Source organism: Adiantum capillus-veneris, chromosome 12 (genome assembly GCF_014529385.1).
Source record: "Adiantum capillus-veneris isolate H3 chromosome 12, ASM1452938v2, whole genome shotgun sequence".
Taxonomy (NCBI): domain Eukaryota; kingdom Viridiplantae; phylum Streptophyta; class Polypodiopsida; order Polypodiales; family Pteridaceae; genus Adiantum; species Adiantum capillus-veneris.
Window position 1 is genome coordinate 80,781,294 of NC_140942.1, and position 21,613 is coordinate 80,802,906.

Genomic DNA, 21,613 nt, shown 5'->3' on the forward strand with positions numbered 1-21,613 from the left:
AACTTCCGTGATCTCAAGAACATTAGGCACATGTCATAGCATAAAAGATGTATCACTAGGCATAAACAAGCATACATCTCTTGCACCCTCTACGTCATATGCTAAACCATGAGCCAAGTGAACATGGCCAAGCCTCCTACTAGAGAAGGTCCTAAACCACTCACAACATAATGTGATGTAGAAGACCGCATCTACATCTAGTAACCATCGAGAGGAAGTGCCACATATATCAAACATGTAAGCATGAGAAACACTAGAGGTAAACATGACATCACCATCACTAGGATATGAAGCCACATCTCTAGTCTATGAAAAAACCTCACATGCATCACACATACATTGTTGTCACTACCTCAAACATTGAAAGCAACAATGCCTAGTGTGCCCTGTGTGACCACAATGCCAACAACACAGGTATCGACATGAACAAAACTTTTGACTCTCATGAGTCATCTCTGCAATCTCTGAAACGTCACACATATTTGCTAAATGGATGTCAAGAAACCAAAATGTGTATAGGCATCAAAAGATGTATTGTGAGAAATCTTGGGAGAAATCCAATAGAATCTCCCTTGTAAACTGAGCAAAACCTCAAGCGAACTCTCAACCATAATATGCATCAAATATGCCAAAGTGGGAGATATCCTCGACCACTACACCATCATAACTAGAATCAACACATATACAACTTGTAGCTCAACATAGCTCTACTAAAGAGAGTTGTAGAACTTGTAACTTGTGACTACTTGTAAGTTGTAAGCAGTAGACTCACTATCAGAATATTGATCAATAAAAAACAATGCATAAGTTGTAACCTATAGCTGCTACGAGCATACACAAATCTCGCTCCTGCAAGAGTGAAGAAAAGAACACTAATTCTGTGTCCAAAAGCGATAAAAAACCTATCCACATAAAACTCAAACTCAATCATTGTCAATGTGGGAATCACACTTAACCACCACTTAAGCATCAGAGAGTAGATTTCAAATACGTAGAGACTATGGCAAGAACCTCGAAAAAATCTAACAGAGCTTACCTTGTGATTTGAGAAAAATCTTAGAAAAAATCTCACCAAAACTAGCATATACAAAAACCTATAACCCAACTAGGTTATGCGCATAAACAAAGACTCGATCTCTTATCCACAAGCTACCATACATCTGGCCAAACCCAAACCTGATATCACCTAAACCTATGAAAAAAGCAAGAGAGGACACGTGGGTCAAAGCAAAGTGCATAAACATGTGACAAAATTAAGCTAGTTTCTCTAATCGTAGCTGTAGTAGGCAACCCAATAGGAACAAAACTTACTCATACTTTATTCTTGTTGGTTCTCTTTGTGTGCTATCCAATGAGATCAAAGGTGTAAGGCTCGCTTAGGGCAGATAATAATTAGTCGCATTCATAATTAAATTGACGTGCTAAAAAAAAAAGATGTAAGCAAGCAAAGCACAAAAATAACACAAAGTAGGTAGATTGATAATATGCATATTTATACAATGAGCTGTGTGCTTATATAGCACTATGAAAGTGTAGCCTTAAGCCACATGTTGAGCCACATGTTCTAATACATGGCATAGGAGGTGGCACTCTTAGGTGAGAGGTAGTGGCATGTAGGTGGCATAAAGATAGTCATGGAAAGTGTAGGGTCGCTTCCCACTAGAGTGTGTGAGAGTAGCACCGTAAGGGGTTGTTCACATAGGCATAGGATGAAAGTAGGTTTAAATCCTAGCAATCGCCCCCTTAAACCTGATTTCATCCTAGGATTGCCTAAGATACATCATGCCTAGATCTCAATGGATGCAATAGGCCATGGTTCATACAAGGCATCCTTAGGTAGGTGCATGGGTTCACATTTGGATGCATAAACATGGTTCTCATAATGGATACATCATGTTTTGCTCACACTAGGATACATCATGCACCTACCTAAAGACGCCTTGTATGAACCATAACCTTTTGCATCCATTGAGATCTAGGCATGATGTTCTTAGGCAATCCTAGGATGAAATCAGGTTTAAGGGGGCGATTGTTAGGATTTAAACCTACTTTCATCCTATGCCTATGTGAACAACCCCTTACGCTGCTACTCTCACACACTCTAGTGAGAAGCGACCCTACACTTTGCATGACTATCTTTATGCCACCTACATGCCACTACCTCTCACCTAAGAGTGCCACCTCCTATGCCATGTATTAGGACATGTGGCTCATCTGCCACACCAGTGCTGCATTCCTTACGTAAACATACACACACACACACACACACACACACACACACACACACACGGTTGTTTTCTACTCATGATCCCATTTGCCATAACCAACAACGCCACCATAAATTTTGTTCGAAGCCACTCGAGCTCGCGGACATCTGTGTACTCGCATAGAAAAATGGTGAAGAACCTCACCATGAAGCTCCCATCGACATCAACAACGGTTGCACAGTGCAGTCCACGGGCTCTTTACATTGCAAACTTATGCCAGCTGGCTCAACTGCCACTCTTTGCCTCTCATCAGTGTCACTTGCAAAAAAAAATCGATTTGTTTTTAAAGGTTCGTAGGAGATAGGTCCCACGAACATGACTGTGCCTGGGTCAAGCTCCTCTTTCTACAAGATAAGGGAGCTTTCCCACTTTCACTACGGCCATTATATCAACAACTAAAGCAAGTGGCTTGAGCTAATAGATTTTGATTAAAGATGAAGGGAAACAAACATGAGAACTTCATCAATGAAGGACAATCCCATTGACAAAGCATCGTTATTATTGTCTACACACATTTTATTTATTTTTTGACAGACAATATCCGAATTATGCCATGGGTACTATGTCTCTTTGTACAGGCTTAGACACTTCTCCACATGAATCGCAACAAAACCTACCCTAAAAATCCTATTTTATGAATGTATCCAACTGTGAACCCAGCATGATGTATCTTTGTAGAACCATGTCTTGATGCATCCATATGTGATCTCATGTGTCCTAAGGATGTTCTTCTGAACCATGAGTTAATGTATCCTTTTTGAGAACTAGCCAAGATGTATCTGAACATACCTAGGATGAATCTGGGTTTAGGGGGGCAATTGTCTATACCCATTTATAAAAGTAGGTAAATTGATAATATGCATTTTTGTACAACACTTATGTAGAACTTATGTGAGTGTAGCCTTAAGCCACATGTTGAGCCACATGTCCTAATACATGGCATAGGAGGTGGCACTCTTAGGTGAGAGGTAGTTACATGTAGGTGGCATAAAGATAGTCATGCAAAGTGTAGGGTCCCTTCTGAAGTCGCGGAGCGGAGCGTGGGTTGACTCTCTCACACACACACAGTGATACACAGTGAGCTTACACAGTACACAGTACGCAGAGAACTGTTAGAAGGGTTATCTCCCAAATTCCTTAGTATTCACAAAGTATAAGTTAGTATATACAAAGAGTTAGAGGTAAGTGAGTTAGGCGGGCGGCCGGCCATATCCGCATAAGAGGCCACTTGGGCTTTAATCCCAACAACCTCCCACTTAAAGTCCAATGTGGCACTTTAAGTAACTGTAAATCTATGAACATAAATGTACAAAGATTTACATGGCTGCCATCTATCCAATGCCCAATAACTCACGACAATGCACAAAGCCCTCTCCTGGAAGTCCCTTTGTGAGTAGATCAGCAGGATTGTCCTTGGTGTGGATCTTCAGCAATTGTATCTGCTTGTCTTCAAGTACTTCCCTAATGAAGTGATATTTGACATCAATATGCTTAGTCTTCGAATGGAACACTGGATTCTTTGCCAATTGTATAGCACTTTGACTATCACAATATAACTCTGGCATATCTACTTTGATTCCCAAGTCTGCAACCAATCTACCAAGCCAAATAGCTTCTTTGCATGCCTCATTTGCTGCAACATACTCAGCTTCTGTAGTAGACTGCGTAACACAATCTTGTAATCGAGATCGCCATGATATGGCACCTCCAGCCAATGTAAAGACATAGCATGATGTAGATCTCCTCTTATCCAAGTCTCCTACATAATCTGAGTCAGTGTATCCTCTGACACTCAAATCCTGACTACCATAGCATATGCACATACTCTTTGTATGTTTTAAGTATCTCATGATACCTTTCACTGCCTCCCAATGTTTCTTGCCGGGATTTGACATATATCTGCTAACCACTCCCACTGCAAATGCAATATCCGGACGTGTAGCAATCATTGCATACATCAAACTACCCACTGCAGACGCATATGGAATCTTATCCATTTCAGCCTTTTCTTCCTCAGACACAGGACAATCTTGTTTGCTAAGTTTCACATATGGTGGCAATGGAACACTCAATGCCTTTCCCTTCTCCATATTGAAACGTTGCAAAACCTTGTCAATATACTCTGTTTGAGATAACCAAATCAACTTCTTTGATCTGTCTCTCTCAATGCGCATACCAAGTATATGACTTGCCTCACCCATGTCTTTCATGTCAAACGATTTTGCCATCTTTGACTTCAAAGCTGAAATTTCTTCCAAGTGTTTGCCAGCAATCAACATGTCATCCACATACAAAATAAGGATCAGCCAACTGCCATCCTTAGCCTTCTTTGTATATAGACAGTGATCGAACTCACTACGTTTGTAGCCTTGAGAAAGCATAAACTGGTGGAACTTATGGTACCATGCCCTCGGTGATTGTTTTAAGCCATAAAGACTCTTTAACAACTGGCATACCAAATGTTCCATGCCTTTCTCAACAAACCCGTCTGGCTGCTGCATGTAAATTTCCACATCTAAATCACCATGCAAGAACTCTGTCTTGACATCCATTTGGTGCAACACCAAATCCAATATAGCAACCAATGCAAGAAAGCATCTCAATGTAGTCATCTTGACCACTGGAGAGAAGACTTCATCAAAGTCAATGCCTTGTTCTTGCTTAAAGCCCTTGGCAACAAGCCTTGCTTTGTACTTTGGCTAACTATCATGAGCGGTGATCTTATACCTGTAAACCCATTTACAAGGTAGAGCCTTTTTGCCCTGTGGTAATTTAACCAACTTCCATGTCTGGTTTTTATGCAGAGCTGTCATCTCTGACTGCATGGCCAACTGCCATTTTTTCGAGTCAACCACTTGTAATGCTTCCTTGTAACAAGATGGTTCTCCGCAATCTGTGAGTATGACATAATTTAGAGATGGCACATAACGATCAGGTGGTTGGGAGACACGCTCAGAACGTCTCACCACAACTGATTCTGCCTCTCTAGCCACTGTAGGCTGTTCCTGAGCCTGACCATGCTGTCTTGATGTGCTAGCACTAGGTCCATCTTCCCTGAAGACAACTCTTTTGATCTCCTCTGTCTTCTCTGGCTTAGCGTGAAACTTGGCTTCATTGAAATGCACATCATTGCTACGAATAAGCTTTCTGGACTCAGGATCCCAAAGCCGGTAACCCATCTCGCCCGATTCTCCGTAGCCAAGAAATATACACTTCTTGCTCTTTGGTTCTAACTTATTTCTGAACTCCTTAGGAATATGGCTATAAGCTTACAACCAAAGACGTTGAGATGCTTATACGAAGGTGCCTTGCCTGTCCATAGCATCTTGGCCACTGCACTCTTATCCAGAACCCTACTAGGAGACCTGTTGATCAAATGGACTGCTGTAGCCACTGCTTCCGCCCAAAATCCATTAGGCAACTCAGCATTTGACAACATGCTTCTGACCTTCTCTTGTATGGTCCTATTCATACGTTCTGCAACCCCATTCTGTGAAGGATTATATGGTGCAGTAAGTTCCCGCTTAATCCCTTTTGCTTCACAAAAGTCTTGAAAAGCTTTGGAAACGTACTCTCCACCATTGTCAGTTCTCAAGCACTTCAGCTTCTGACCACTCTGATTCTCCACCAGCTGCAAGAATGTCTTAAAGACCTTGAGCACCTCATCCTTGTGCTTCAAGAAGTAAACCCATACTTTGCGAGAATAGTCATCTATGAATGTACAAAAGTACGTTGCTCCCCCTAGTGACAAACTAGGCATTGGTCCGCATAGATCACTGTGTACAAGAGCTAACCGTTCGTCCCTACGATTCCTCTTTGATCTGTGCGGTTCCTGTGTTTGCTTACCATAAACACAATGCTCACAAAACTCGAAATCTTGAAATGAAAAGCCAGGAAAATAACCATAATGAGAAAGTATTTCCATTCCTCTTTTTGACATCTGTCCCAACCTACGATGCCACAGTGACACACTTGGCTGCTCAATCACATTAATTACATGGTTTTTAACCTCTGAAACATGTAAAGTGTACAGAGTTCCTGACTTGCTGCCATGTGCTACAGTCATCGAACCTTTGGAGATCTTCCAAGCGCTGTTCCCAAAAACTGTCACATAACCCGCATCATCTAACTTCCCTGTACTAATCAAGCTCTTTCGGATTGCTGGAACATGTCTGACATTCTTAAGCCATAAAGAAGAGCCATTCTGAAACTTCAACTGAAGTCGCGGAGCGGAGCATGGGTTGACTCTCTCACACACACACAGTGATACACAGTGAGCTTACACAGTACACAGTACGCAGAGAACTGTTAGAAGGGTTATCTCCCAAATTCCTTAGTATTCACAAAGTATAAGTTAGTATATACAAAGAGTTAGAGGTAAGTGAGTTAGGCGGGCGGGCAGCCATATCCGCATAAGAGGCCACTTGGGCTTTAATCCCAACACCTTCCCACTAGAGTGTGTGGTCTCTTATCTAGCCTTACAACAGGTTGTTTTGTGGAATGCTTAATTCTCATTGGTTCTTCATGTTGGCTACCCAATGAGATTTAGGCTTTCTTGTTGGCAACATGGATAGTTACATGACATGTGTCCTTTATGCCTTAAGTGAAAGAAGTGAGTTTCTAGAGTGTGTGTGTCGTGTTCTCTCTCTTCTACCTAGGATTAGGGCTCGTCCCATGCAAGTTGAACTCCCCACTTGGCCACTTGCAACCTCAAGGTGACCTTCATGCACTTATTTACTGGTTAATATACCTAGTGTTGGCAATGGACTTCCCCTTTAGTCCCAGTCCCAAATAGGTTCACATTGGTCTTTGGTAGAGTGTCCCAAATAGGTTCACATTGCTCTTTGGCAGACTGTCTCTCCTTTTGGTCCTTTACTGAGATAAGTCTAGCAGCACATTTAATATTATAACTCTTATTCCCTTTATCTTCCCATTTTAAATGGCTAGTTTAATATGAGAAAATCATATGGGAAAGTTAGATATTAGATTTCATGACAAACTTGTTTGAGAAAAGCTGTCTCATATGCAAATCCAAATATAAGCATACATAAATTGCCAAAACTATGGCAACGAAGCTGACTCCCACTGCATGAGTAGCTCTCCAGATAGCTCCACCTATCTGTAACTTGTATATCTGTGAATCTGTCACCTATAAGATTTAACTAACTAAATTTGTATCTACATATGCATACATAATCAAGAAGCACCAAATCAACACTTGCATACACAAAATGTCATAAAAACTAATATCTAATTCTCCCAAATGATTTTCTCATGTTAAACTGATCATTTAATATGGGGAAGTGCCAGGGGAGTAAAAGCTAGAATATTGGTAAGGTTGGTCTCTGCAAGGATCCAAAGGAGAGAAAATAGGGACCCAAAGGGGGATAGTCTGCAAAAGAGCAATGTGCTTCAATGGGGCTAAAAGACCTAAGGTTCAAGCTCCATTAAGACTTCCATAGGCTAAGGTTCCTAATTTTTTATTCAATTGTCCAAAGGCCAATGTAAGGGAAAATTGGATGGTCATGGGAAGACTAAAAAGTCTTCCCACATCCCTATCAAGGAGGGGGTGAGCCATGAGAGTAGGGGATGCGAGAGAAACACACACACACACACACACTCCAAAGCTCCCCCTTTACACAAAGGGAATACTGGACACATGTCAGGCTCCTAGGCCAGTTACCCCCAAGCTTCCCTCAAATCCTATTGGATGGTCATAGAGGTGGACCAATAAGAATTATGCTAGAGTAAATTTAGTCTAATCAATTAAAAAATGCTTGATAAAAAAAGCAATAGAAATTAAGCTCCCTAGAAGACTATTGGACAATCTACCAAGGGGTCCAATGAGCATTCAACAGCCCAATGGCTTGTCTGATTCCTATTGTCGAGAAGACTAAGAGGTCCAATGAGAGTTTAATTGAATTATTTAATTACCTAAAGCTCTCACAAAAGGGGAAAGGGGGACACATGTCACAAGGCTAGCAATTAGTGATTGGCTAAGCTTTATAGGGGCCAATGGGATGCCAACATGAGCAAATAGCAAGAGGGGTCAACCAAGATGAGAGAGAAGGCTGCATTTTACTCTAACTCATTGCTACACACACACACACACACAAAACTAATGTGTGCAAGAAGAACTCCACCTCCTTCTCCAAGCATTGAGAAGTAGAGGCCTACACCAACAACTCTTGGCTATGGAATGCAAATCCAACCAAGAGCCAAGCTTCAATGGCGTACTCATCTCCTCTACCATGCTAATTACTAAGCTAAGCTATGCTATTAGAGTGATTATGTGAGGAGAATACTTCTTTCACGTAAGATACCTCTTCTTCCTCTCAATCTATCCTTATTCCCTGCTAGCTCTCACCATTTTTGAAGGTGTGTGAGGTCTTGGGACTAAGGCTAGGGACACTAGGTGTGTATTTCAAGCATAATTTGGCATATGAAGCTTCCATCTTCATTATGCCAACTAGTTTTATCAAGGAACACAAAGATTGTATTGTACAAAAGTCTCCTTTGATGGGAGAAGCTATAATACAAAGCCTTTATGGAGGGGGGGACCGGCTCCATGAAAATCTGGTCCTCAACATTTGTCAATTGTTCTATTTTTCTCTCTTTTCAAGTACTGTCAATGCCAAATTAGCTAGGTGTAAATTGCTATGTTGCTTTCTCAATTAAGTACTCTCTCTATGCTCATTAGGAACTTGTTCTTAATGAAATGCTCACTATGCTATCAATTTCTGCTACACACAAGTTACTAGTGCATTGAATGTTACATTGGTATCAGAGCTATTGGTTTCTCTTTTCTTGCTCAAGAAGAGAGGTCCTCAAGCTTGCTACAAATGGTTGGTGTTATTAATAGCAAAAGAGTAAGTAGAATAGGGTTTTTTCATCCTTGAAGCACGCCTGCTTTATGTAGTTAAAGGGGACACCGACGAGAGCTATAGTCTTAATAATGGAGTCCTATGGGGCTTACTTATGGCTTAACCATTATTGAGCTATTAGAAGCTTGACAGGAACCGGTGCTCTCTTGGCTCTGTTAAACCCTCTCTTCTATTCCTTGCAATTAATAATATTCGGGCCACGGGTATAGATGCTTGAGTGCTTATCTTTGAAGGTAAAGAGGAGTAGCAACTAGGGCTTGAGGTGCCAAAGTACAAGTAAAGGTTTACACCTAAAATGTGCTAGTATGGCTAACAAAGGAAAAGAGATTGAAATGAATGTTGATAGCTTTGATTTTGCTAATGAAAGAGCAACTAATGATGCCCCTATGCTTGTAAACTAGGCTTCAAGAAGCCTTGGGCAACCCATCCCTCCAAGGTGAAGTGCTACAACAATTGCACACCCATGGTATTCTCCAAACTCCTTACCAAGAAGAGAGAGTACCTAGGAAGCCTCCTAGTGAGACTTCCAAAAGAGGACTCTCTCCGATAAGGGAAGAAGAAAAGGATCCGTACGAAGGGCTCAAAAATCTACTACTCGATGATGCATCTCCTTCCCAAAGGAGAACCCAAGTTTCAATGGTAGAGACCCCACCGAAAGAATGAGAAAGAAGTGAGTCTCCAGCCACCTCGGCGGAGATGGCTCCACGAAGACGACGGGCAAACACTCTCCAACACCCCCTAAATGGAGAAGACCATCGCATACTTCTCTACACCATAAAAGAGGGACAAGAGAAAACAAGAGAAGTGTGGGACGGGTGTCTAACCTCACGCCTATCTTATTGCAGACATAGCGAGAACCACAAATATAATTGTCAATCCATGGGACGAAGTTGACTTGACTAGTGCATAGAGGCTACAAGAGGTTGTCAATCTCTTGGAAAACAACAAACAATGCACATCTATCTCATGCTACACTCAAATGACTGAAATCACCAAAAGCTAATCGCTCATCGACAAACAAATCACATCGGTTACAGCATCAAACGACATCCAAACGTTACAAAACTTCTAGGACATATTTACAAGACCTAAGCACACATGCTTATGGTCTCAAATCTCATTTTAGGTCAAGTGAAAAAATTGCGTTATTAATAATAGTGAGTTTTGGACCTGGTCGTTTTCTACCCAGAATGCATTTAAATGCTTAGCAATGATGCCCCAATACCCTGCCTATACTTATTTTATGATTTTAAAGCTCAAATTCCTACTTATGATGAAATTAGGCCACTGGTCGGCCACGCCAAAAGCTACGGATTACCATGAAAGAAATGCTTGCATCAATGCATAGAGCTCTTACCTGCGGTTGCAATGCAACAGACGGCACTCCAATGTGACAACCGAGGAGGGAGTAGGAAGCGCGAGAAGGAGAGAAGTGAGCGCTGCTAGCTCACTTTGTGTAAAACTTATCAAAAACTTAAAAAATTGGCTTTTATACCTTAACCAAGGTTTTTGTGGTCAAAACTAATAATTTGGGAGCTTTAACTAAAGACTGGTTGATACAATCTAGAAGCTTGTAGCCCCGGCTCATCAATTATTCTGTTTATCTGGAAGTGTTTTTACAAATGAAAACTCTGAAAAATGTTATCCGAGTTAGCTTGCTGGTAACATTCTCCCCCTCCTTGACCGTGTCGTCCCTTGACACAGCTTCATGGGTTGAAGTAGTCTTCGGGTTGACGGCTGGCAAGGCGGTCTTTAAGTGCGTGTAAGGCATTCTCATATTTGATTCTTCTCTCTTTGTCAGGAACCTGCAAGAACTGCATGGTGACTCTAGCTTTAAGCTCAATGGCTAAATAGACAACAAATTTGGTTGTGAGGTTGCTTATCACTGGCCCAAATATCTTCGTTCGCCAAGTGAAGAAACCTATATAGAATGCTTCCTCAAACGCCAACATATTGTCGTAAAGGACTTCTTCGAAAGGCTGGCCACTTAAGTCATAGCAGTGGCCCTTATTGCCTTTGAGGAACGACATCCATGGTACTCCTGGTTGCTTTGGCTCATGAAAAGCCTGAATACATGTGAGCAGCATTCTGCAAATCTTGTACAACATGGCAGATGAGAGGTTAGGAAGACTCTTGAAGAAAGTCATGGCGCCCACCGTTAGGGTTTTCACCATGTATTCCTCTGTTGGTGTACCCTGCTCTGGAGCTGGCAATCTGAATAGTTTAGCCATGTAGGCCGCTTCTTTCTCAGTGCTTCAAATGCTTTCCATGTCCTTACCCTTGGTACAAGACAAAATGTTGGGTTTTTTTGTAGTGCTACTGGTGCTCTTGTGAACAAAATCAAATATCTCGGATTCTTATTCAACCATCTCTTTCTACACTTGGGGTGGACATCGTTTATGCCTTCTGCCTGCATATCTTTGTATAATCTTTCTTTTACTTGTAGTAGTTCCACTTTGATCAAAGGATATGGCAAATGCTTTCTATGTCCTTACCCTTGGTACAGGACAAAATGTTGGGTCTTTTTGTAGTGCGGCAGGTTCTCTTTTGAACAGAATCAAATATCTTGGATTCTTATTCAACCAACTCTTTCTACACTTGGGGTGGACATCCTCTATGCCTTCTGCCTGCATATCTTTGTATAATATTTCTTTTACCTGTAGTAGCTCCACTTTGATCAAAGGATATGGCAATGATTGTTGATGCCATTGTGCATTGATTTGGTTGGGAGTGAGTTGAGTGACATTGACTGAGTGGAGAACTCTCAACTCCCAATCTATCGCTGCTTTCCATTCTGCATCTGTCTCTTGGGCAACCTGCTCTTTGAGTGCATCTTCCTCAGCTTTAGAAAGCTAGATCATGGGCACTTGCTCAGCATCATTTAGTGGTACCTAAAAATATTCTTCTCCTCCTAGATCTTCTGTCGACTGTGTTTCCATCTCAGCAAAAGAGACTGATGGAATGTCAACAGTTGGTTGCTCTAAGGGGCCTGCTTCTTCTTGTGTCTCTGGTTGTCCCTCTCTCAACAGCAGATTGACTCCTTTTAGCTCTACTATCTCCTCAAGCAGTTGCTCTTCTCATTGTACCCACATAAGTGCAAGGTCTGTTCTCTGTGATTGCTCTAGCTTCAGCTCTAGCTTGAGTTCCTTGTTTTTCTTTTCCAAAGTCTTATAGACTTCATCTGTACCTTTGATCGAGGTGACATTAGGATTTTCCCTTATCTATCTCAAAAATGCTGCTTGATCATTAATCCTTTGCTCCGAGTATTGCAGAGATACGTTTGCTACATCGAGCTGCACTTTGATCTTCTGTATTGACAGAGTTGTGGTTAGGAGTTCATTTGTTACCTTTGTCAGCTGTTGATCTTTGGTCTTGCATGCATCTGATAACTTTGTCAGAAGTTCTCCCAGCTCCTCCATTTCTTTTTGCTGCTTCTCTTTGGCCAGCTGGTGCTGTTCTGCTTCATCTTTCAACTCTTTGATTTGTCTTTGTAGATCTGAAATTATATTCATCCTATCATCTAATTCTCCTTGTAGAGCATTGATGACTAGCTCAAGATCTCTAGCCTTAGCACTACGGCTAAGTGCTGTTGTTTGCATTTTTTTGGTCATCACCTGCATCTGCTTGGCATATTCATTTACTTGCATGATGACTTGATCGTTTGTCTCCCATTCTTTTGACTCTGTAGGCTTCCTAGATGTTTCATCAGTTTCAGTGTGTGGCTCCTTGGGTGGTGCTGTGGTGGATTCTTGTAGTTGCGGCGGGGGTTGCTCTTCACCTTGAGGCGTTGCGGTTGCCTCAGCTGCTTCTGTTGCTTCTTGTGGGTGGTTGTAGAAGGGTATGCCTCAGTTTGTTCTTGTGCTTTTGATTGCTCAAAACTGGTTGCTACCTGTTCCTGGTGTTCAGGCTCTTTTTATTTGGCTTCCTCACCCTCATGGGGTTTAGCTGCTGGTGAAGGGCGAGCGCTTGGCATTTGATGGTCTACCTGCTCGGTAGGAGGTGAGGTGGGTTTCGAAGACATCTCCTCCTGATAGTGTTGCGTCTCGCTTTGTTCCGTAGCCTTCGCTTGTCTTTGTTGCTCTGCTGCATCTTCCTTTGCTTTCTTTTCAGCTTCTTGAGCTTCTTTTAACTTTAGGGCTTTTGCCTATGCATACATGCATTCAAGGAAGTCTGCGGGCTCCTCTGCTTCTTTCCTTGCAGGGTTCTTGGTTCTAGGTCCCCTTATCTCTCATGGAACCCATCTTTCCGGGTCCTCACCTGCAGCTTAGTGGCTTCTTCCATAAGTTTGTTTTTCCCTTTCAAACTTTACCTTTTTTTGGTGAGGTTCTTCTTGATGTGCAGCTACAACTTTCTTCTTCATCTCTTCAATTCTGGCTTTCCTTTCCTCGATGTCTGAGCTCTCACTACTATGAGATTTGTGGGAGCTTTTAGCAGATTCTTCATCTGACTTATAAACTCTCTTCGATGAACGCGTAGTTCTTGGAGAAGGCTGTGCAGACACAATCCATGTGTTCTGATCTGGGACTGGCGTCAAATTGTCGGCCATGCCAATAGCATGCTATGCTATTCTTGTCAGCACTTCATGCGCGCCCAGATAGGTGATTTTACCTTTTTTCTTGGTGCCTTTTAGCGTTGTCCAGCGCATACTGCACATGATCAATTGGCTGCCTGGTTCTCGACTTCAACACTTGGGTGAAGGTAGTTTCCTTCGCATGATTTGGGGTGGTGTACCGTGGTGTTTGCTTTGATAAAAAGTGAAAGTGTTGATGGTATAGACGAGCTGGTTCTTCCAATTGCCTTTGGATGAGGTCGGAAAAAGTTGCAGCAGCAGTCTCCTTGGTGAATGTGCCTGTTGTCTTTCTGTCTCGGGCTCGCATTGTCATCCCTTCAGTAGGCAATTCAGTGCCTCGGCCACAATTTCTTTTGTGATAACGACTTCTACTTTCTACCTTTTGTTGGTTGGTGATTTGGACCGATCCATCCTCTTTGATAGTAGACAATAACTCATAGGCTTTCTGGAAATCTACGCCGCACGGTTCTTGGTCGTAGAAGTCCCTGAGGCCCAGCCTTCTGTTGGCTTCTTTCGTGTCTGGCTTTGCAGCTACATCATATATTTCTTTTGGTAGCATCTGCAACTCTACTTGGTGTCCTTCTTCACTCTTGAACCTGCCTGTGAAACCGTGGTGTTTTTTTCTTCAAGTTGTTCTCTTGACAAATATATTAACTTGGCCGCCTTCACTGAACTTGGGTCTAGCTAGTACGGTGGCAGCTCTTGCAACTTCTCCTTCTGGGACACCCTTTCCTTGGCCTTCTCGGCAGCTTGCATTGCTCCTGTACGGGAATACAGTGCCAAAGTTAGAAAATTCTGCAATTTTCGCTTTGAATTGCCTTGAGTCTGAATTGCTAACAAATTGAGTCCGATTTGCTGCAAATCAATTTTGTAGCATGTATAGATGCATAAAAACATGGAAAGATCAAAATCATACAGTTCATGCAAAAATTTGCAACAAAAGTAAATAATCGCGACGATTATTTGCAGCTAGGGATTTTTCCAACTTTTTGCATTTTTGACATCATAGGTTTGAAACATATAGCATTTAGGTGCTCTGAGTGAAGTGTGGATTCAATTGAGTGCACTGGGTGGAAATGGTGCCAGATTTAGGCTTTCAGACTCTGAAACAGTAGATATACTGAGATTTTGAGATCCATATCTACTGTTTCAGACTCTGAAACAATAGATATACTGAGATTTTGAGATCCAAACTTGCTCAAACTTGGTCAGTGGACTTGGGACATCATGTGTTTTGGTCCCATAAGGTCAAAGTTGCAATTTCCCCCCATTTTGGCAAGAAAGTAAATAATTGCGATTATTAACTTTTTCATCAAAATGTACATTTTTTGGTGCAACTTGGTTCTAGGCATGATATAGACTCTGTGTATGAGATATGGGGTGATTTGGATCAAAAAATGTGACAGATAACTCAAAAATTGGATCGGAAAGACTTTGGTGCGTTTTTTGACAATTTCCAAGCTTTTCTTGATCATTTTGGCTCATACTTGAAATGTGGCATGTAATAGATGTATACAAGTGATAGGTGAAGTGAAGGTATCATTTTCAGGCCAAAAAAGCACAAAAGTAAATAATTGCGATTATTTATAGCAGTCAATTTTTTTTTGCAAAACTTGACAATCTTTTGACCTAAACATATTCGATACGTATAAAACAAGTCCTAAATTGAATTTGGTAAAGTTTTGTCGTGTCGACATCAATTTGTGCCTCTATCGAATCTGAAATCACCGATTTTCATGACTAGATAGTATGTGGAGTTGGTTAGTCACTTTTGAAGCTATGGACTTGTCCGCTACATAGTCCTGAAGCTACCCATCCAGTTTTGGCCGACTCGGTTTGACCTCATATGTCAAATTTGACGCTTTATAGCCTTCGAGCTGTTTTCACTTTTCGAGAGCTTGCCTTGATTATTTTCGTGAAACCATCCATGTACATTGTGTGTAGACCCAGTCTACAAGCTGTTTGTGGAGTCAGAATCCAATTCTGGCATCTGCAAAAACCTAAAATTTCTACTTGGGACTCCCCTCGACCCCTATCGAATGGTCATTTGGTGATATAGAAGTGTTCTATTATATAGGGACATGCTACAATTCAAGTCTCGTCCGATTTGGCTGAGCTGACAGGCCGCTATGGTCAATTTTGGATTGTAGGTCTTCGTGCACTGCTCGGTTTCTAAGATTTTTTCCTTGAGCCTAGACTTGCTACCGGCCAATTAAAATTGATCATTGATAAGCTTAGAACGTACCCCTCATGTCTCGTGTGAGACGGTGCTGTAAATGGGCGACTGCGGACTCCGAAAATCGTGTGCGAAGAAGGTCGAGAGCTCTCTTCTCCAAAGGCGACTAGTGGAAATGAGGTGAATTTGGACTACCTTGGATATCTATACTTTGCCTTCCCAAACTAATTTTCCCTAAATCCCCTGTTAGTCCTACTAGACCGTGAAATCTATGTTAGACTCAAAAATTTCTTCAATTGGATTCCGGTAACTCATTCTGCAAGAATTTGCGAAAGTGGGCCTTGGCAGCCTGATTTAGGCTTCCCGCTTCCATCTGTCGATTTGATTGAAATTTTTTGTGTATGTCCGCCTTGTCCTTTTGATCACCAACGTATCTTCAGTTTCTCCATCTGAGCTCATTTGTTATTTATTAGTAATTTTTAATTGTTTATTGAAAAATCAAAGAAAATAACAAAATACACTAAAAAAGCAAAGTGAAAATCCAATAAATAGGAAAATCCATTGAAAAACACAGCTTTATTGTTTTTTGGTGGATTTTCCCATTTTTAAGTCCCAATATCAAGAAAAATAACATAAAAATACCATTTTTGATGATTTTCTGATAGTATATACACTATTTACACTCATCGGGGAGATGTTATCAGTTAAATTTCCCATGTTGATGACTTGTTAAGGGAATTATTAGGTAATTTTGCAAAAAATCACACATTAACATCAAACTTTTTCCTCCCTCTTTAAACATTGCCCTTAATTACTTAGTTCCTTTCCACCCCTCCTAGATGGCGTACTCCGGGACGACTGTGTGCATGGGTTGAACAATCGTGTCTTATGCATAGCCGTGGTTGGCTCTACTATGCTTTGAAGATCAATGCATTTCAAACCATTATGTTGTGCACGAGTTGGATCTTGAGTAATTAACTCAAGGGTTTCTAATATCGAGTTTTTCTTTTGTTGTCTTCCAAAGAGTAAATCTTGTAGCTTGTGTGCTCTTTGCTTGATTGTACCATCAGGATGCTTTGGCACGTTGATTTCCTGAGCCTTCGATATCAATATTGGTGGTGGTCGAGCTTGTACCCGCCATTGGTAGCTTGGTTTGCTTCGGTTCGAATGTTGGGGTTGAGTATTTTGAGACTTAACTCTCCACTGTTTCATTGGTTTTACAGTTGGCGGAGAAGATAAGTGCTCCTTTTTCTTTAATATCCATTGTGTTTTAGGTTCCCTGCTCGGAGACGCTCTTCTTTGTGTTTTGAACCTTGGAACCATCTTTGATACAGTAGATGAGGTTTTGTGCACCCAAATTTGATTCGGCTTGTCCTTAAGCTGTGCTTTTGGTACCCAAATTTGCATGGCTCCTTGCCTGCTATAGGATGGAGAAGATTGATTGCTTCATGGTTTGCTATGCTGGTAACCTCCTTTCCATTCCTCTTTGCTTGGTGCAATTGGAACAATGAGTTGTTTGCCTTTAGGTGATAGCTTGAGTTGATTGGTATCCCCATTTGGTACTACCTTGAACGTCCGCATCCATGAGATTCCAAGAATCATTGTTTCATTTATGTGTTCATTTGGTAAGTATACAAATTGATGAGGGCATGAACATCCATGTACTATCACATTTAAGTTGACTAGTTTCAATATCGGTGTTGGGTTCTTGTTGCATCCTTTAATAGTCGATATTCCTGCTGTCAAAGACTGGCTTGTTGCTTTCTTGTATGTGGAATAACTGACTGCATTTACTCGAGCTCCTGTATCGACCAATGCATTTGTGCTATGATTTTTCAGCTATACTTTGATGCGAAGACCATTCCATCTAACCATTCATCATCTGTTGATACTGCATCTTTCTGTAATTCCCATAGTCGGTCATCTAGTTCCAGAGTGTTGATGGGAATAGGTATTTGTTGATTCTTGAGAGCGGATTTCCTTTTGAGTACTCAAAGCCGAGCTTTCTCTTGGGCTTCATCAATAACCTATTGTCGTTTTATCTTCTTTGCCTTGTTGCATGCATCTTTTCTAGCAATTCATTGGTTAGCGGCAAATTGTACTTCTTTAAACGGCCATCCACTAATCCAATCAACCATTGGTTCACCATCTAGGGTGGATAAATTAACTGCTCCACTTGGAGATACATCTTCAATGATAAATGGTCCGTTTCCCTTTTTCTTAAACTTAGGAATGTGTTGCTTAAGGGAATAAACTAAAACTAAGTCCCCTTTTTTGAAGATTTTTGTAACTAGATAGGAATCAAAAAACTGTTTCTGTTTTCGCTTTTGGGCATAGATGTGAGCTACAGTTGTTAGCCTTTGCTCATCAAGCTTTTCTAGATCTTCAAGCCTCTCTGATAGTTCATGTCCAGTCCACTCCAGATCCTTAGCTACCCTTAGTGTCGGCAATAGAAATTCTATTGGCAGTATGGCATCAAGACCATAAACAAGGTGTGGGACACATGTCTAACCTCATTATCCTATCTTATTGCAGTATAGCAAGAACCACGGTTAATTTGTCAAACCATGGGATGAAGCTAACTCGACTAGTGCATAGAGGCTACAAGAGGTTGTCAATCTCTTGGAAAACAACTAACAACTCGCATCTAACTCAAGCTACACTCAAGTGACTGAAATCACCAAAGGCCAATCACTCATCGACAAGCAAATCACATCCGTTACAGCATCAGATGATATCCAAACGTAACAAAACTTCTAGGACAAGTTTATAAGACCTAAGCACACATGCTTATGGTCTCAAATCCCACTTTGGGTCAAGTTTCAAAATCGTAATTATTAACAGTAGTGGATTTTTGACCTAGTCGTTTTCGACCCAGAATGCATCTAAATGCTTAGCAATGATGCCCCAATACCCCGCCTATGCTTAGTTTTTGATTTAAAAGTGTAAATTTCTAGTTACTGTGAATGGATTACGTCAATGCGTAGAGTTCTTACCTGCGGTTGCAATGCAACAAACACAATCGCAATGTGACAATCAGAGAGGGAGTAGGAAGCGCGAGAAGGAGAGAAGTGAGCGCCGTTAGCTCACGCTGTGTATTTCGTATCCAAAAGCTTACAAAAAACTTACAAAAAATGACTTTTATACCTTAGCCAAGGTTTTTGGGTGGTCAAAACTAGTAATTTGGAGTTCTACCAAAGCTGGGTGACAACTGGCTGATACAATCTGGAAGCTTGTAGCCCCGGCTCATTAATTACAAAGTTTATCCAAGAAAATAGGAGTTACAATATTCCTAATTTATCAAAATAATAAATGTTTTACAAAGAGAACTCTGAAAAATGATGTCCATGTTAGCTTGTTGCTAACATTCCCCCCCTCCTCGTCTATGTCATCCCTTGACACAGCTTTATGGGCTAAAATAGTTTCGGGTTGATAGCTAGCGAGGCGGTCTTTAAGCACGTCTAGTGTTAGCTTGCTGCTAACATTCCCCCCCTCCTCGCCTGTGTCGTCCCTTGACATAGCTTTATGGGCTGAAATAGTCTTCGGGTTGACGACTGACGAGGCGGTCTTTAAGCACGTCCAGTGCCTTTTGGTATCTGATTCTTCTTCCCTTGTCAAGCACTTGCAGAAATTGCATTGTTACTTTATTCTTTAGTTCCACCGCTGAGTATCCTACAAACCTGGATGTTAGGTTGCTGATCACCGATGCAAATATCTTTGTTCGCCAAGTGAAGAATCCAGTGTAGAAAGATTCTTCAAAGGCCAACATATTATTCGATGGCAAGAACATACATCTGGCATAGAATCCGTAAAGGACCTCTTTTGAAGGTTTCCCACTCAGATCGTAGCATAAGCCTTTGTTTCCTTCCAAGAATGATGGCCATGGGGCTCCTGTTTGCTTAGGCTCATTAAAAACTTGTATACATGTTAGCAGCATCCTGCAGATCTTATATAACATGGCACAGGAGAGATCTGGCAGACTCTTGAAGAAAGACATGGTACCCGTTAGGGTTTTCACCATGTATTCCTCTGCTGCTTGTGCTCTCTTTGGAGCTGGCAGCCTGGGGAAGTTGAACCAAGTTGGCCTCTTCTTTTGCAGTGCTTCATGCGCTTGCCATGTCCTTACTCTGGGTACAGGACAAAAGGTTGGATCTCTTTGAAGGGCTGCAGGTGCTCTTGTGAACAGAATCAGGTATCTCGGATTCTTGTTCAGCCCGCTTAACCTCCACTTTGGGTGGTCTTTATCTACGCCATCTTCTTGCATATCCTTGTACAAACTTTCTTTCACCTGTAATAGTTCCACTTTGATGAGAGGGTACGACAGGGTTTTTGGGTGCCATTAAGCATTGATCTGATCGGGAGTGAGTTGAGTGACGTTGACAGAGTGTAAAACTCTCAACTCCCAATCCATAGCGGCTTTCCATTGCTCATCCACCTCTAGGGTGATCTTCTCCTTCAGTGTGTCTTCTTCAGCTTTTGACAGCTGGACCATCCGTGATGTTAATTTGAAACTCTTCATCACCACTCGGCTCTGCTGTTGACTGTGTCTCAAACTCAACAAACAAGACCGAGGGTATGTCTATCTGTGGCGGCTCTGAAGTGCCTGCCTCTTCCTGCCTGTCTAGTTTTCCATCTCTGAGGAGTTGATTAATCCGCTCGAGTTCTGCTATCTCCTTTAGGAACTCCTCCTTCTTTGAACTTGCATCAGTGCCAGGTCCCTGCGCTGTGATTGTTCTAGCTTTAATTCCAATTCTAGGTCTTTGTTTTTCTTTTCAAGTGCCTTATACACTTCGTTGGTTCCTTTGATCGAGGCCATGACTGGATTTTCTCTGATTTGTCGTAAGGAAATGGCCTGATCATTGATCCTCTGTTCAAAATACTGCAGAGAAGCATTGGCAACATCTAATTGCACCTGAATTTTCTGAGCTGACAGAGATGTCGTAAGAAGTTTATTTGTAACTTCTGCCAGCTGCTCATCTTTTGCTTTGCAAGCATCAGACAGTTTGGTGAGTAGATCACCTAACTCCTCCATTTCTTTTTGTTGCCTATCTCTGGCTAACTGATGCTGTTCCGCTTTTGCCTTCAGCTCTTGCACCTGCCTTTGAAGATCAGTGATGACAGTCATCCTATCTTCTAACTCTTCTTGGAGAGCGTCAATCACCATCTCAAGTTCTTTGGCCTTGGTGCTACGGTTTAGTGATGTTGAGCGGACTCTCTCCGTCATTTCTTGCATCTGCCGTGCATATCCATTGACCTGTACTATTACTTCATCGTTTGACTGCCACTCCTCCTGTCTTGCCAGCTAGGATGTGCCTGCAGCCTCATGTGTGGCTTCTTGCTACATTGTAACTGATGGTTGTTCTTGTGTAGAGGTAGATGGTTGGTCTTCTTCTTGGGTATCCTGAGGCTTTGATGTCTCGGCAGTTTCTGGCTGAGTAGAAGTAGAGGGTGTTGGCTCCGACCTTGCTGTCTCTTCAGGTGCCGGCCTTTCTTCCTTCTCTGGCTCAATTTCTTTCTCATGTGCAGTGGTAGGCTCTTTTTTGCATCTGCTTCCTTATCAGTCTCTTGTTCAGATCTACTTGCCTTTTCCTCTTCTGGCTTTTGAGTATCTTCATCTGCCTTCTCCGGTTCCGGTTCCGGCTCGGCCTCTTTTTCTTTTTGTCTGTCGTGCTGGACAGCTTCTTTTGCGGATTCTGTTGGTTTGGTGGACTTAGAA